Genomic DNA, 8,226 nt, shown 5'->3' with positions numbered 1-8,226 from the left:
GGAACAGAAAGAGAGTAAAGTTTGCCCTTAGGCGAAGTCTTACCTGGCAGTAGATCTATCGCACAGTCATAGGAACGATGCGGAGAGAGAGAAGCAGCACGGGACACTTACTGAACACTTCCTTCAGGTCGAGGTACTCCGCGGGCATGTTAGACAAATCCGCTGCCTTACTCTGAAACACAGAACCAGACACAGAGGAACAGGCAGACACTAAACAAGTTTCATGACTGTGGTTACTCCATCTGGAAATTGTGCACTAGTCGACCCGGGGTTGTGTTTAAAGAGCCACGGGTGTCCCAAAACCACTGGTCCAAGTGGTGAGTCCATGAGGAGAAATGAGAGGGTTTCAGTGTGATTGCCAGAAGTGATGAGTTTGATACTTTTGGTGGAATGAGTGATCCGGGGAAGTTCTTGTCCATTGAGTGTGTTGACGGTGATCTGGTGCGAGAGGGGAGTGATGGGGATCTGAAGTTGAACAGCCAGTTTTAAGTCCATGAAATTACCCTCCGCTCCCAAATCCAGTAGTGCATTGGTGCAGTGCGTCGACGTCTGCCATCTCAGTCTTACCAGAAGGAGGGTCGATGATGGTGATGAGGGCTTCTCGGCGGAGATCCCACCCGATAGTAGCCTCATACTTACTACCGGGCCTGCTCTTTTACCGGACAGGAGTGGATGAAGTGGATGACCGCCCGGCCGCAGTACAGGCAAAGTCCCTGGGATCTCCACCTCTCTCTCTCCTCCCGGGAAAGCCGAGCTCTCCCCACCTGCATGGGTTCATGATCAAATGCGGGAGGCATGAACAGCCATCAATCATTTAATTAACCCTCGCATTGAGTTCCTCAATGAGGTTAAAATTATATTAGATACACCAGCACAAATGTCTGAAGGTACATTGCCTGTGTAAAGTTGTCGCTGATTGGCTGGAAGTTCAGTAGTCGTTGAAGTGACGTCTTGGGAAGCCCGTGGTGGGCCGTTGGCTGAAGGTGCAGAGTTGTGTGCACTGGTTGAAGTTGAACGGGCACCCGAGGTCAGACGTCGGAAACTCGACGTTACAAACTTAACTCAGAACACGAAACCCTCAAACGGAAAAGAAAAGAAATGAAGTTTGACGAGACTAGGTTGTGTTTCTTCTCATCGTGGCTAAGTAGCAGCAAGTGTGCAGGCTGAAGCACGCTGGAACCACGCTCAAAGAACAGTGATGACAAACAGCATGGCTAAAAGCTAAAGCTAAGAAGAAAAGCTAAAAGCAGGCATGACTGATAGCAAAAGCATAGCTAAAAAGAAAAAAAACAGACATGGCTAATAGCAGAAGCATAGCTAAAGACTAAAAGCAGGCATGACTAGTAGCAGAAGCAAAGCTAACAACTAAAAGCAGACATGACTAATAGCAGGAGCATAGCTAAAGACTAAAAGCAAGATTTTATGGTGTCCTGAGTATTTAAACTGGCCTGTTGGCCACACCTCAAATGTTGTCTTGACCAATCAGATATTGTCTTGGCTCGGGGGTATCATAAATCATATGTTTATCTTACCAAGCCTGTGGCCTGAGTTATCCCCCTCTTGCAGGGTCTAATTTTGGACATGATTCCTATAATAAGAATATGATACATTTGACAAATAACTGATTGTCAGGACTATTTCAAGCAAGCAGATTCGATTACATAGACACTACACATGAATATGTATCCTTAAGCTATCCCATAGTTATTAAAAGACATACACAATAAGTGATTATAACATGATAGTCAAATGTCTGGGTTACATATAAATGAATATGGAGTTAAGCGATAGACTGATATTCATTTAGAAGTCATTTTGGAGTTCATTTTGGTCCATATATATGTACAAAAGACAGTTTCTTTGTCATTCTCTGACAAAGATTTCTGTGGAGACCAGAGGTTCAAAGCCCCTCCCCCCTTAGGAATTTCAGTCTGGTTCTGATAGGTGGGGGGAAGTCTTTAAGGAAGTGTTTAACTCTCATGGGTTTACATGTGATGTCCAGCGTTGCATTTCCATTATGAACAACAAATTTGACACCAAATTTCTCTTCTTCGAATTGAAATTGTCAATAATTGTTCTAGTGGTGTTGATGTTGAAAGCTGTTCTGTGAAAAAGTTGGTTGGTCATCTTGCTTGGGACTTGTGGCACTAGAACTGATTTATGACTTCCTGAGGAATTCGGCTCATGTTTCAAACACAACCCTGATCGACTCTTTAATTTGTCTGGTTCGAGTCATTTCTGCTACAACCATTTCTAGGGTTTACAAAGAATGGTGTGAAAAGGGAAAAACAACCAGTATACCAGCCAGTCATCGAGGTAATTGAGAATGTGGATTACCTTCTGCCTGAGAGGGGACAGAGCCGCATCCATGCATTTTGTAAACGTGCGAGGAGACAAAGACAGCCCGAAGGGTGATCATTCTGAAGTACCAACTTATGATGGAGCGGTTCAGAAGTCTTAGATAGAGGATGGGGCGCACTCTCTTTGTACACTGATGTGGTGACCACCCTGCATAAGCACAGGGATCATTGTGCGAACTGTAGGGAGTAGCCATGATTTATTATTCCCATAACCCAATCTAACACTCCGGGAATGGCTTGCCATTGTGTGGCCTGGAAGGACAGGGGTTGAATTAGCTTGAGTGCTTCTCTACTGCAAGGGGACATAGCACTTGTCATTGGTATGAGAGGAAAACTGCTCTTTTTGTGAAAGGGTGTGTTTTTTATTTTGTGCGCTATCACAGTGCTTTGCTGTCTGGGTGTAATGGGTCAATTGTTTGCAATGTCAACTCCTGGGACTGAACGAGGTGGACGGCAGAACACACAGGGCAGTTTGGGGGGTGGTCTGGCTGTGGTGAGACTTAGCCCCCTCCTCTTTCTTGCCTGTAGTTCAGGATGACGGCGGTGGGGCGGGGTCCAGCGCTATCTTGGGCCGGGGACCCTGGCGCTTAGGTAACTGAAACCGCCTGGTTGAAACAGCCTTTAATTTAGTTTGGGCAAATAAGGACATAAATTAGGTTAAACTTCTGCATGTCATTCCATAGAAATTATAATAATTACCAACTGATTACCAACACATGATTACTAATCCATGACGTTGCCACGATGTCACAGTTACCACCTGGAAACGTCACAAAGTTACGTGGTGACGAAACTGGAAATTCAACTAATCTATAAAAGATAACTGGACTGCTCATGATGTCATGGAAGTGAGCCCCCGTGCCGCCATTTTGGTAATTCCTAGTGTGTGTAAACGTTCCATTGAATAAAAAATTGATGGAAATTGTACGATTTTAACAAGAAAACATCAGCGTTTTTAAATTTGAAGTATCCCTGTACATTCTTAAAAATACAAACACCCTAGGTATGTAAACTGATTTTTTTTAATGTGTTAAATTTCTCCTATTTAAAGCTTAGCTACATTCACTAGAGTAGCGAAAATCATGAACACGATAAACATCAGACGAAAAATGATCTCAACATATACATATATATAACAAATGACAAAGTGCTCAATCTGAAATCTGAAGAAAGATTTATGCTTTGTTTACACATACCTTTATTTGCCTTTTACAGTTATTCAGTGTTTATATAATTTTGTTATAGTGTTTTAATTCATACAGTAGACGCTAACTGCAAATGTTTCAACAATGATTTAGTTAACAGCATTCACTTTGAAGTAGGTAATGGTTTAAATGGTGGTTAAATTATGAATTAGCATAAAACTTTGGAACAGTAATGCTACTAAACATATTTGCGTGATCTTGGAGAGTCTGAAAGTCCAACCCAAATCATAATTTATTCAGAGAAGTAACTGACTACATACAGTAGGGATAGGAATTTTTACTTCAAGATGGTAAGTTAAGCTTTTCATTTTAAGTATAGAGCAATATAGTAACAAAAGCTATTGCATTATTCATTGTATATTCAAATCAGTTTCTGATATAATACGTTCATGTTCAGTAATTCCTGAATTATTACATATATATAGAAATTGGCTATGTTTTGTGTTGGATCAGTTACCTGTGTCGGCAGTGCGCTGCAGACAAACCTACCTAAACGATTTAAATATATCGCTTATCCTTAAGACCATAAACACTGCAGATAACATCTGAAGTAAAAATGAATTTACATACACATAACATAAAAACTAATCCCTTTGAATGATTTGGTTTAAATCGGGTGATTTTAGGTCAGTGGTTTGCCTCTGACTCCATGGTGCTCTCTGCCAGTATGGATTAGTTAATTGGTGGATCGAACACTTCCTGTGGCTTCACTGCCTGTTGGCAGTTAAGAACTCAGTGAGCAATAAGATGAGTGGGAATTTCACTTTTCCGGTTTCCACAACTTAATTTTGGTCACCAGTACGTCACAGTTACGTAACAGTTTTGTATTTTTATTAGCTGGGATTAGGCACTGTCAAAGAATATTATTACTGACTTCAGTCTAGTGCAAGTATAAGAACTCTCAAAAAACTTCCCTGTTATAAACACTGAATCTATTACTTTTCTATACCAATTTTGTTGTTTATGATGAGAGAACTCGTGAGAGAGCAGAATTCAGTCAGTGAGGGTACACACCGAAATAAACTCCAGTGTTTCAGCGATGACTCATCTGAACACTTCTGATTGGCCTTTGCATCCATAAGCTAGACAGAAACGTGTGATTGGTTAAAATGTGCAATACTATAAAAACACTTTATGAAATTTAATGTAACATCTATCAGCATTGCCAACTCTCACACATTTGGTGTGAGACACACACTTGCAAACTCTTCCTGCGTTCCATTTGGAAGGGCTCATCCCTATGCCCTAATCCCTTCAAAGGGTTTACCCTCTGGAGTGAGAGCTTCCAAGGGTTGAAGGGTGTAGAGAACCAAACTGCTGTTTCTTAAAGTTCCCTTCTGCATCATCATCACGTGCCCACACGGAGGTGCCATCATCATGCAAAGACTTTGCGCAAAGGATCATGGGAGCCCTAAGTGTCAATCAGTTGTACCCATCGAAATCCTTTATTCCGAAGGGCCCTTTGAAGTGGGCAGTTTTGAGAACTCTGGTTTGGAACGACCCTTCAATATGGCGGCCATCACTGTTTTCACTCCTAAGTGCCCTTCGGAGGGCGATATATTCATTTTGGAATGCACCATCTGTCTCGCGCTCTCACTCTGCTCATGTAAATTTAAAAAAAAAAAAAAGGCAAACTTGCTTGTGATATGAAACAAAGTCTCTCAGCTTTCAAACATTGTAAGTTTTAATATGAAATAAAAAAAAAATAATGCTATTTTGGTGCACTTTATGAGGAGTAATTCGTTGTAGCGCTTCAGTTAAAGCTAGAGCCATTAATAGAGTTGCAGTTCAGAGTAGCGACATTGCTTCTTTCTTTGATCTCACCTGCAACGCCGCAATGCAATCACATAGCTCTTAGTAGTGCCAAACAAACTGTCAATACATTTGAATGTGTTTGAGCAGGATAGACGACAGCTTCACTGTACAGGTATTTGCAGCAACTTTTGCTAAACATTACAGCATATTATGCATTGATTATTACTTCGCTGACATTAACAGTATAATTTTATTCTGGAAAATGAAAACATTAATATGTTTTTATTGTATTTAACCCTCAGTTTTTCTTAACTTAGAATGTGACCTTACACCTTTACTATTTTTTCAGTTAAATAAATGTACTTTGTTAACAAGTATGGTCTATCAATGACCACTTTATATTTCTATTATATTTCAATTAGTGTAGTAGGCCTATTTAAGGTTAAAATAGATAAAAAATGTTTTAAATTCCAATGCAAAGGGGAAATTAGAGTCATTATGTGTTTGGAATTTTAATTAATTATTTTTTTTAATTTGCGATGCCATGGTTTCCCAATTAGGTACCTATATGGCTCTTTAATACATATCCATATATCTACTAGTCTAGTTTTGCAGGTCATACCTGCTTACTTATTTTTAAGTTTTGCATTTTAATAAATATTTAGACATGATTAAACACTTTTTTTATGTGAAATTTAAAAAGTTAATAAATGACATCCTTTTTTAAATTATACTCATATACGTACACACAAGTAAATATTAATTAAATTAAGCAAATACTGGATTTAACCCAGGATACTGCAGGACCCCATCTCCAAGTACCCTGTATTTTTTTTGTCTGTGTCACAGTCACAGACACACTAGGATATCAAGTAAGCCGATTAACAGCCATGCTTGGAATAGGATGTGTGGGTGTTACATGCACAGACGACACAATCACTCAGAGAGACACAATCCCATCCATGAGCTCGTGTTCACATACTCACACGCTCACACGACAGCACCTGAAATCCTACCAAAATCTAATATTAGAAAGCAAGAGTCATTCTCTGTGGTTCAGAGGTGGGAGGAGATGACGTCATTTACTCTGATCTACCCAGATCGCTCCCTGCATGATAATAGGGGTAGGAAATGAGTAGCTGAAATGTGAAGTGTGATTCCAAGGCAGGATTAGTGATGGCCCCTATACTGCAGGGCCCCATCTCCAAGTACCCTGAACCTCCATTCATAATTGTTTTTTCATTTCATATTAATTAATCAGAGGCACAACCTTCCAAAAAGAAAACACAACAGAGGAGCCCATAAGAGGTTTTCCATCCAAGTGCACACACACAACAGTGAGTATTAAACCTCCCTTCAGTCGTGGTATTGAAGTTGGAAAAGAGCACTGTACATTCACTCCCCCCATCTACAATCCCTGCAGGTTCCGTGAAATGAAACCTGTTATATCTTTTAGGTTTAGGTTAAGCTTTCCTATGTATTCCATTTCTCTGGCTTGCATTCTAATCTAGTTGTCTAACATAACTGGTACTGTATATATTACAGTTTGGATCTTTGACAAATTGCTTTTGGTCCTCTTTGGTAAATCGCTCTGGATAAATGCATAAAAATAAATAAATGTAAATGTTACCTAAGATTTAAAGCTTATACAAAAATAAAAATAAAAAATGGTACAAAAGTTATATATTTTGGGGGAGACCTTGTGACATATGTGATGATGCTGTGAAAGCTGTGCAAGTGTACCACCTAGTGGTCAAAGAACGATATGTCCGCACGACACAACTTACAGAAAGAGTAGAGTATCTCTAAATTCTTCACTGTAATAAATCATATAAATATAGATATATGCAATTTAAAAGATAGTTCTTAAAATACGTGTTTAAAAAATAGTCAGGGCTATTCAAGTAAGTTGTTTCAGCCCATGAACTGAGTTGGTTGCTGTGTTCATCAATCCTAATTATTTCACTCAAACTCTAATACGAGAGGACCAGTTGCATCTCACCTTTATCTTAAAGCTTTTGTGTTTCACAAGGACACTCATTACAGTCAATTTCATTGGGCTGGACAAGCAACCACAGCTTTGTCTTCATGGGACAATTAACAATGTCCCCAGCATTTGCTTTCTGTGGCACTTGCCGTATCCAACACAAGATGTCCTTTGATTATACGTTACTAAGCAAAGGCTGCTTTGGTTCAAGGAAAGGTAGGAAAACAAAAGGCAAGCTGGTGTGCATGTGTGATGGGTGTGGAGGAAATTAATGATAGTGGTGGTGGGGGGATTGTTGCCCCTTCCCCCAATCCCCACTTGAATGCATCAATGGGTAGGCCTACAGCTGGTCATGTCTCTGTTTTAAGAAAGCAAATGGCCACCTGCATTTGTAAAGGGTTTGGAGACAAAGACTTTGGGACTTAAAGTATGTAAAAATTGCTGGATAAAGGTTGGAAGGAGAGGGGGAACTAAGAAAAAATGGATGCACTTTGGACTATAATGTAAATACCATAGAATATTAATAAGGCTATCTTAAAGTTCCATGATGTTACACTACTTCAATCAGCTAAAGACTTAGTCAATAGACCAATGTGAATTACTGTCTAGTCTAACAATCAAACTTAGTTTAAATCTTATTAAATGACTCTGAATTATTGAATATGAAGAAAACATTGTAATATGAAATTAATTTTATATTTAATATATTTTTTATATTTTATATATTTAATCAATTAAAATATATCGATTTTATTTGAGTGTGTTATGAGATTTACTAACTGATCCGGGTCACACAGAACGCGTTTCAAGTTTCAAAATAAGTTGAACCTACACGGAGACCGTTTCCGTTCCTTAATGTGATGCAGCTGATGTGCAATAGCTTTGTTTGCCAGTAGGCGGCAGAAGAGCACAGTGAATT

Source organism: Carassius auratus, chromosome 2, assembly GCF_003368295.1.
Source record: "Carassius auratus strain Wakin chromosome 2, ASM336829v1, whole genome shotgun sequence".
In the NCBI taxonomy this organism is placed as follows: Eukaryota; Metazoa; Chordata; class Actinopteri; order Cypriniformes; family Cyprinidae; genus Carassius; species Carassius auratus.
Note: the sequence above shows the minus strand (reverse complement) of the source record.